The sequence below is a fragment of the Pleurodeles waltl genome, chromosome 7 (genome assembly GCF_031143425.1).
Source record: "Pleurodeles waltl isolate 20211129_DDA chromosome 7, aPleWal1.hap1.20221129, whole genome shotgun sequence".
Lineage (NCBI taxonomy): Eukaryota > Metazoa > Chordata > Amphibia > Caudata > Salamandridae > Pleurodeles > Pleurodeles waltl.
In genome coordinates, this window is record NC_090446.1 from 906,132,470 (window position 1) to 906,140,687 (window position 8,218).

General features: G+C 49.9%; 1 protein-coding gene across 2 annotated transcripts in view; it reads right to left on the reverse strand.

The window, feature by feature from the left end:
* PDGFRB (platelet derived growth factor receptor beta) overlaps positions 1-7,668 on the reverse strand; it is a 229,019-nt gene extending 221,351 nt beyond the window's left edge. Inside the window, exon 1 of one of the 2 annotated variants that reach the window (XM_069199532.1) lies at positions 6,936-7,668. The gene's annotated coding sequence lies outside the window, so the exon portion shown is untranslated. Of the gene's footprint in view, positions 1-4,125; positions 4,165-6,935 lie in introns of those variants that run through there. The other variant, XM_069199531.1, reaches the window with a different exon arrangement.
* Between the last annotated feature and the right edge of the window lie 550 nt (positions 7,669-8,218).

Consider the following 8,218-nt stretch of genomic DNA (forward strand, 5'->3'; position numbering starts at 1 on the left):
GAAGATATATATCACTAAGGCACATATTTGTGGAGTAGTGTAGAAAATGTATAGAAACTTACTTGTCAGTACTTTGCCCCAGAGTATTGTTGGAGTGATTTTCTGTCCATTCAATATTCAGGGCTTACCAGAGGTCAGGGGTCACACGTCATGCGTTCAGATGAAAAGCAACCTCTATGCTTCTGATGGATGTAGCTCTTCCCTTGCACCCCAAAATACTGGCCATGACATTGCTCTCTGTTTTCTTGCTTTGAGGCCAATTATTTTTTTAAGCATCTTTTTATTGGGTTCATTGTAGTCATCAGAAGAAAACAGATGCCACAGCCACTCTCAGATACATGAACAGGTACATCTAGCATATACATTGAGCGCCAGCCCCATACAGGTACAGTTTCAACAACACAATTATCTGTCCATTCGGCAAACATCACATACAGTGTTACAATGGGCGCCAGATTCCGAAGCCATTGTTAGGGGGGCAGCATATGGGCTACCCCTATAAACATTCCACTTGCCCCAAATCTTCCCCCATTTACTAGGGCAGCCCTTGCTTTCGTACCCCACCTTCTCTGCCACTATACACCAGTCCGTATCTTGTTTCCATTCACTGATAAGTGGTGCAGACTTTGCTGCCCATGCAGGAGCTATATTTTGTTTCGCAATCATTGTTCCTAGAGTGACCCACGTCAGCTCCATACGGCTGAGGTCCGTAGCCTCTCACACATTTAGAAGACACCACTTCAGTGAAGGGGATAAGCCACCACCACAAACACTATCCATGCAAGCCACCACTGCTCTCCAGAAGGTCTAAGTCACAGGACAGTCCCATATAATGTGGAAAAAGACCCTTTTTGCCCACACTGCCAACTACAGGCCAAGTCAGGTCTCTTACCCGCTTTGACCATAACATTGCAGGAAAGGTACGCTCTGTACAGTATTTTGAGTTGCACCAATCAGAATCGTGCATGGATCGCTACCTTCTTAGGGGAGGCAAGCGCTTCCGACCAGTGTTTGTCTGTCAGGTCTTTCAGGTCAGCCTCACAGTGGCTGCGCAAGTGGTGAAGAGTATCAGCGGTAATATTGATTAATTTCCTATAGACCAGGGAGATCCCCTTTCAGCTCCTGTGGTCATCTAATAGTCTATCTTCCAGTGGTGGTGATTCTGGAAGGCCCTCAGTCGCGGTCGCTGACCTGTAAAGGGGCAGGGCGGGGTGGGTGCAGCGTGCGGGGTGGAAACGATTAAACAAAACAAAAAAAAACATACCTCCTCCATTGCCACGCCGCTCTTCTCTTCCTCCTCATCGTCAGCTCCCAGCCTGCCCTTCAGCCAGTCCTAATGCTGGACACTTCCAGGCAGACTGGGAGCCTGTTCAGGCTCTCTCCTACCCGGCAAAACAATTCTCCTCTGCCCTAATGGAGGAGCTGTCCATGAAGGTCCTCCCCTTTAGGAATCCCCACCTGGAGTGCATGTCGGACCTGTAGGTCCTAAAAAGTCTCTGTGGTAGCGACTGTATATTCCCTCTGCAGGTCAGAAAAGGAAAGTACAGCTCCATGGTACCTAAGAACCTCTATCTTGGAGATGTTAATCAGATCCCACTTTTCCAAGTAAGGCCTCAACCCCAGCCTGCCCAGTTTCTCGGAATCCCATAGTGGTGTGACCTGAGTGAGTCTATCTCCCCAACCCAATGTCTTGAGTGCTGTATGCCAAGTCTTAATTGTAAGAGCTGTCGGTCCGGTGAATAGTAAGTGTTTCGGAGGAGTGTATAGTGCACCGAAGTAGCCACCCGGTCGCAGGGTATAGTGGTCCATGTAGTACGCCGGTTCATTTTGCTGGTCGGTGAACCCATTGGTTAATGACCACTATTTATGTCACCCAATAATACTTCTGAATATCGAGTAAGGCTATCTCTCCATCATACCAGTCCTATGTCAGTCTGTTGTAAGTTATACGTCGGGCTCCCCCCTCCCACACCAGGGCTCTGACCTCACCCTCTATAATTTGAGGTCAATTATTTGATTAAACAATGAAAGTAAATGGAGTGCAATGCTTTTCACGGCTTTCATGTTGTCAGGGGACCATTATCAGTCATTTTCTCCATACTGGGGATGTGATGTATTACTCTAAGAAGGAGGGAGGTAATGTCATGAGGAGGATCCTAGGGTTCTGCACAGCAGGATCACCCATGTCCACTTCCAGGACACAAGACATCACTTCCTGTCCCGGAGACTGGACAGGAAGTGTGGAGACAGGTCATTCCAGTATAAGATAGTATATGGACAGCAGAGGTGGGAACAAACTCCCTCTAAGTAGATAAACAAAAGTGGTGAGAGGGTATCTAATGTAAATAATATAATATCTGAGTCACTGTGATAATTTACCCATGATCCCTGGTATGACAGCACACCAGCTCCCCCTTAGCATGCCTCACTGCACAAGAAGAGACAGTATGGAGGAGTTTGGACATATATGTGAGGAGTTTGAGGCTTTCACTGACAGTGTGAGGAGTTTGAGGCTTCCGCTCACGGTACAAGGAGCTTGGGGTACATGGACAGGCAGTGTGAGAAGTTTGAGGCTTCCGCTCATGGTACAAGGAGCTTGGGGTACATGGGCAGGCAGTGTGAGAAGTTTGGGTGTCAAGGACAAACAGAATGAGGAGTTTGAGGCTCTCACTGACATTGGGGCTCCTGGACAGGCAGCTTAAGTAGCCTGGCCTTTCACTGACAGTATGGGGAACCGGGGACTCAGGGGCAGACACTGTGAGGAGCCTGGTCAGATGGACAGGCAGTTTGAGGAGTTAGGGGCAGATAGGCAGTTTGATGATCTTTTGAGGCTTTGATAGATAGTGTGAGCAGCTTGACTAACATTGTGGACATGTGTGAGTTAGCACACGTGGACAGTGTGAGTGGTGTGGAGCCCATAAACAACGTGAGAAGGCCTGGCACATGGATCACATGAGGGGCAAGGGCTCGTGGACAGACTTTGTGAGAAGCTTGAGGCCAGACACAAAGTGGGCATATCAGCAGTGTCGGGGCTTCAGCCTGTGTAAGGTGTTGGGGCACATAGACAAAATGCGGGAGCCTGAGGCGCATCCACAAACTGTTGTCAATGCGACATAATTGATTCTTTAGTGACAATTCGTGCCCCTGTGGGGTTGGGTGCACCAGGCCGCTGCCTAGTAATACTCTAATGTAGCACTACCTACCCCTGCAGAGAGGACAAGGAGATTGGGTCACAGAGACAGCAAGCATAGTGCGTGGCACGTGGGGCACGTGGACAGTGAGTATAAGGATCGTGGGGCTCAGCTAGAAAGTGTGAGGAGTTTAGGGTACTGAGAGTGTGAGGGTCGTGGGGTTCATAGGAAGTGAGAGAAGCTTTGGGTACATGAGCAGAAGGTGTTCGTAACTTGTGCACAAGCACTGTGTAATGCGTGTGGGACTCACTGAAAGTCAAGAGAATGTTAAGCTCACGTGCAGTGTGGTGGGCGTGGCGCCCTCGACAGAGAGCAAAGGACGTGGGTCTCGCATAGTGTGGAGTGCCACAGACCCATGGACAGCCGTTCGAAGGAAGGTGGGGCTCCAAGTGTCGCAAACTTAGTGTACACGCATAGCGCTTCGAGCGTGGGATCCAGGGAAAATAGGGAGATTTTCAGAAGTACCGCGTTGCTCGCCATAAAGTGCTTCAATGCCTCGCCTGAGGTAGCAAACGCAGTAGGCGCTTGGTAAATGATAATGCAATGACGCAATGAAAGGCGTGTTCAGTAAAGGGTATGGTGCCCAGTGACCGAGTGTGGAGATCGTGGGGCTCGTAGACAGAGTCTGGAGACCTTCTAGCGCTTGGACAACCAGAACACTGGCAGATGATGTGAAGCGCTAAATGCATTGACGTTGTGGGGAGCTTGAAGCTCAGGCAGAATGTGTGGGGATCTCGCCCTGCAGGGAGCACTTTTATCACCAGGTCCCGCAATCTTTCACCTACCGCAGGCGCCAAAGCCCACGCACGTGAAGAAGATTGAGCTCACAGCGGGCGCCTAGCACACACTGGTTTCCCTTTGCAGCGCTGTGACACTACGGGACGATAATAACAGCACTGCGTAAATACAAAATATAATTACACAAAGGTCTTACTCGGGTCTCTGAAGCCTTCGTTTTTCCTCTTTCACTGGCTCCTGCTTCTAGGAGTTACGACACTCTTAATTGTTTCCAGAGCATGCCGCCTTTAGGAATTACAATAACAAAGTCACGTGAAAGTCCCCATGCCAAAGAGGGGTTTGGGGAAGGGAGGGGCTTCTGGAAGTGAGCCGTGCCAGGGTATCATATCCCTAACCAACAGGAGCCGGGAGCACTGCAGCCCGCCAGGCCCCTGCGCCGATGGCCCGGGAGGAGGCGCTTGCCAGCTGCGATGTGCATTATTAGAGCTGCCAGACGGGTAAAGCTCACACTCATAACAAGGGGTAACAGTCGCAGGATGGTGCCCTCCGATTACCAAACTGACAATGAGTGTGATCTTGGCAGCGTCGAGGTTTCCCTCGGTGTGCAGCGGTTTCATCCAGAAGGAATGTTTAGCGCCAGACGCGTCATGCAGTTTATGATTCATGGAATGATAATCTTATGGACAACACATGGTGGCAGGGCAGCAGCTGCCATATATACTTCAGTGAAAGAAAAGGCAATCTAGCCGAAGAGAGCTCGGGGGCGGGGGGTCCACTGGTTCAAACCCCGGTAGATCCATGGTGTGTTCATAATTCCCAACGCTGTGGACCGACGACCTATTGCAACAGAAAGATAAGAGAAAGCGTGGGGTCGCGCGTGACGTCATTAATGATGCCACCAGCACACGTATCCAAGCTGAATAAATGACATTTGTTTTTGGGTGACTTTAATTGTTGGATAGGTAACATTTTCTCAGTGCGGTTAGTGAGGGGATGTTAGCAGCCTACCTCTGTGAGGGGAGGTGGTGGCATGTAGAATAGATTTTATATGACTAAGTAATCATTTTGCGCTGCCCGCTCTCTGGTATCCTTAGTGACGTCATTAACACAGACGGAGGAGACTTTTGAAAGGAACCTGGTGCTGCTGCGCCCAATTGAGCGCTACCCGCATTCTGCTTCACTGGGCAGCGGCAAATGGCGGATCCGAGGTTAGTACTGACCAGTACGGGTGCGAAATTAAACATGCTAATGAGGTACGAAATAACCCATCGCTATACGTGATATCACTTCATGCTGCCCGTTGCGTGATACACTTTCTTCTGATTTGTGAATGGCTTCGTGTGTGGTATTTATTAGTTGTGATGCTATCAGAAGCCACGAAAGTGGAGTATGCGTGTGACGTCATGTGATTATGTTTTCTGTGGCACAAAGAATGTGAATAATCCAAACGTCTAAAAGTTTCTGGCTGCTACCAAGACTAACTCTGTTGCCACACGAGTTGCCGCCTCTGTTATCCTCTTACAGACCAGCGTGATTACAGGTGGTGAATGTGATGTCACGTGTGATGTCATGAGTATATTTTACAGTTCCCTGCTACTGGAGTTATGTCTTGTGTAATGCCATGGGCATGAAAGACGGTAATATTTGAAAGCTGTATGGTTCCGCTCTGTCAGATTGTGGTGGTGTGACAATGTCTAGATTACTCTCTCCAGTGTCCACGTCGGTGCATGTGTGATGCCGTGTGATTATGCATTTGGTGATACCACCCGTGATACTATCTCTAAGAATTGACGTATTGTGTAAAGTTGCCTACTGCTGAGGCAGATTGTGCTGGTATTCGGGGGTGTTGCGTGAATTGCTGCCTGTACTGTGTACCAGGAGGGAAGGGTGCGCTGTCATGTGATGATGTCATCAGTACAGTGAACAAGTCTGATCTCAAGTTATGCACATACACGAAAAGCCATAATTAAAACCTAATCTGCCTCTTTACAAACATTCGCCCTTATCTGTCTCTATGCTTTACGTCGTGGACACTCCGTGAGAGGTTTTGTCTCCCTTCCAAGAATGAAGGTAAACGAGCGGCCGCCATCCTTCCAAGAAGGCAGAGAAAGGTTGTTCGACCTCCATAAAAACACAGAGGCAAAATCGCAAATAACACAAAAGACAGGGAGCAGGACAGGCGCGGGGGGAGTACACCGGGGGTGGGCGGGAGGAGGGGGGTCTTTAGAACAAGCACAAACTGCGAAGGCTAGCAAAGTGACACTTTGGGTGGGTGTTGCTGCTAGCCGTCTGCTTCCATTTCAAATCTCACTAGTAGCCACCAGGCCAGACACATTCCAGGGAGCCAAGGAAAAATGCTGGAGGCGGGGCCTATTAGGCGACACCCCCCTTCTCCAACGTCTGCTGGGTTCCTCACACATGGACATTCTGCCCCAAACTTCAATTTTTATCTAAAGCAAACTTGGTTTTAAGTTCCACCGCCTTTGCCCTTTGCATTGCGCCATTGAGCTGTGCTTTTGTTCAGGAGACATTAGACCAAAGCAATGGGCGTATCCGTACGAAAAATTTGCATAGCCCCAATATTTTGCTTCTGCATTAATTTTGGGGTGTGAACCACTCAACGCCGCTGCGTGAGTTGTGGTCACATAAAAGCGCTTCCCGCGTGCAGCACGGTCCCGACTGTAAGTTTTAAACCTCATCCTCTACACACCATAACACAGGAAGGGTCTGTGCTACCTTTAAACATGGAACAAGGGTTCATTGAAGATGCTCACGGTGCGGTGCTTTAAACCAGGACACGGAATGCACGAGTGATGGACAATTCCCTCGGCTCCAGCGAGGGCTCAACTATCGCAATCCAGCCTGAGCGCCCGACAGAGAGTGACAGCCCCTTTCTTCCATCACAGCATACCGTTCATTTTTTGCAGCGCATTTGGAGGGTATTGTACTTAGCATGCTGTTTGAGGGAAACAAAAGGTGCTTATGGCATAATAAAAGGGGTCTTACCGTCAGGGGTCTCTCCTGCTCCCCGCTGCCAGGCTCCTCCTGCTCGCAAAAGCCCTCTTTTCTATATAAATGTCTCAGTTTCGGCAGAACAGTGCTCGCAAACCTTCCCGTGGGCGGACGGTCTTCTAAACCTGCCCATCTGATGGAGAGAGAGTGGGGAGCCCGGCGGGGCAGTGCCAGCCCCCACCCCCGGCTCAAGGGTGGGGGCATTTGGGACTACAGCCCATTGGCTCTTGGCTGGGAGGCGGAGCATCGCTCTTCAGACGACCACGCAGGGCACTTCTTAAACTTTATAGAAGTTTTCAATTATTGATATTATTGTGTTAAGCATTATCCTCCTGGGGGAAGCGGGCTCTTATTGATTTCGGGGCGTGGGTCGGTTATATTTTAAGGTTTTGAGTAGCTCATCCAACACCCAGAAGCGCTATGACCATGATCAATCAGGATTTTCTTCCTTAAAACCGGAGAAAAGCAGCAAAGCTCACCGAGGTCTGGCAGATCTCCCGGCCAAAACAGGAGAGCGCGTTCACAACTTGCCTTCTCGCTCTTTCAGCTCTCTCCCTTCATCTGGGATCCTCAATGGCAGCCTATCGCTGGTCCGGGAGGCGCGGGTCCGCGACAGCATGACGCCATTAGTACACCCAATGACGCGTGTCTGGGATCAGGGACAGCAAGGACGGGTCGGAGCTTCTGACCTGCAGACTGCTCATAAGCTTTGCGACTCCGATACTGCTCGTTTGCCAGCCCCGCCGACTGGCTCGCTCATCCCTCTCCTCATCACGCATGTCTCGCCCAGTATCTCATGGTGCCCATCTGACCTGTCTCTCCATCCCTTCCCCATCTCATTCCAACACTGGGAGCCCTATCACATCGTTTTCAGAAAACCATCAGTGCTTGCATTACGCACCCATCGTTCCTTCCTTGCATCCATTCATCCATCCATTGACCCCATCCATCCACCCGTCTTTCCATCCGACCCTCTCCATCCAACAATCCATCCATCCATAGACTCACACCACCACCGATCCACCCATCATCCACCCATCCTTCTTTTTATTCACTCGCCCAAACTTCCCTTCATCTTTCTTTCCATCCCTTGCCCCGCCACTCCCTTCTCCCCCCCATCCCTTATTTTCTTTCATGATAGATTGCTTCAGGTGTGCCCTCTACCCACAGCTTCGCCGCAAACATTCCCTTGCTGTGGCCTCGGGGATCTACCTTTTAAAGACGGTGTCTCGATTTAAGGAGAGACAAAGGACATTTTAAAAGTTGCATTTTACACA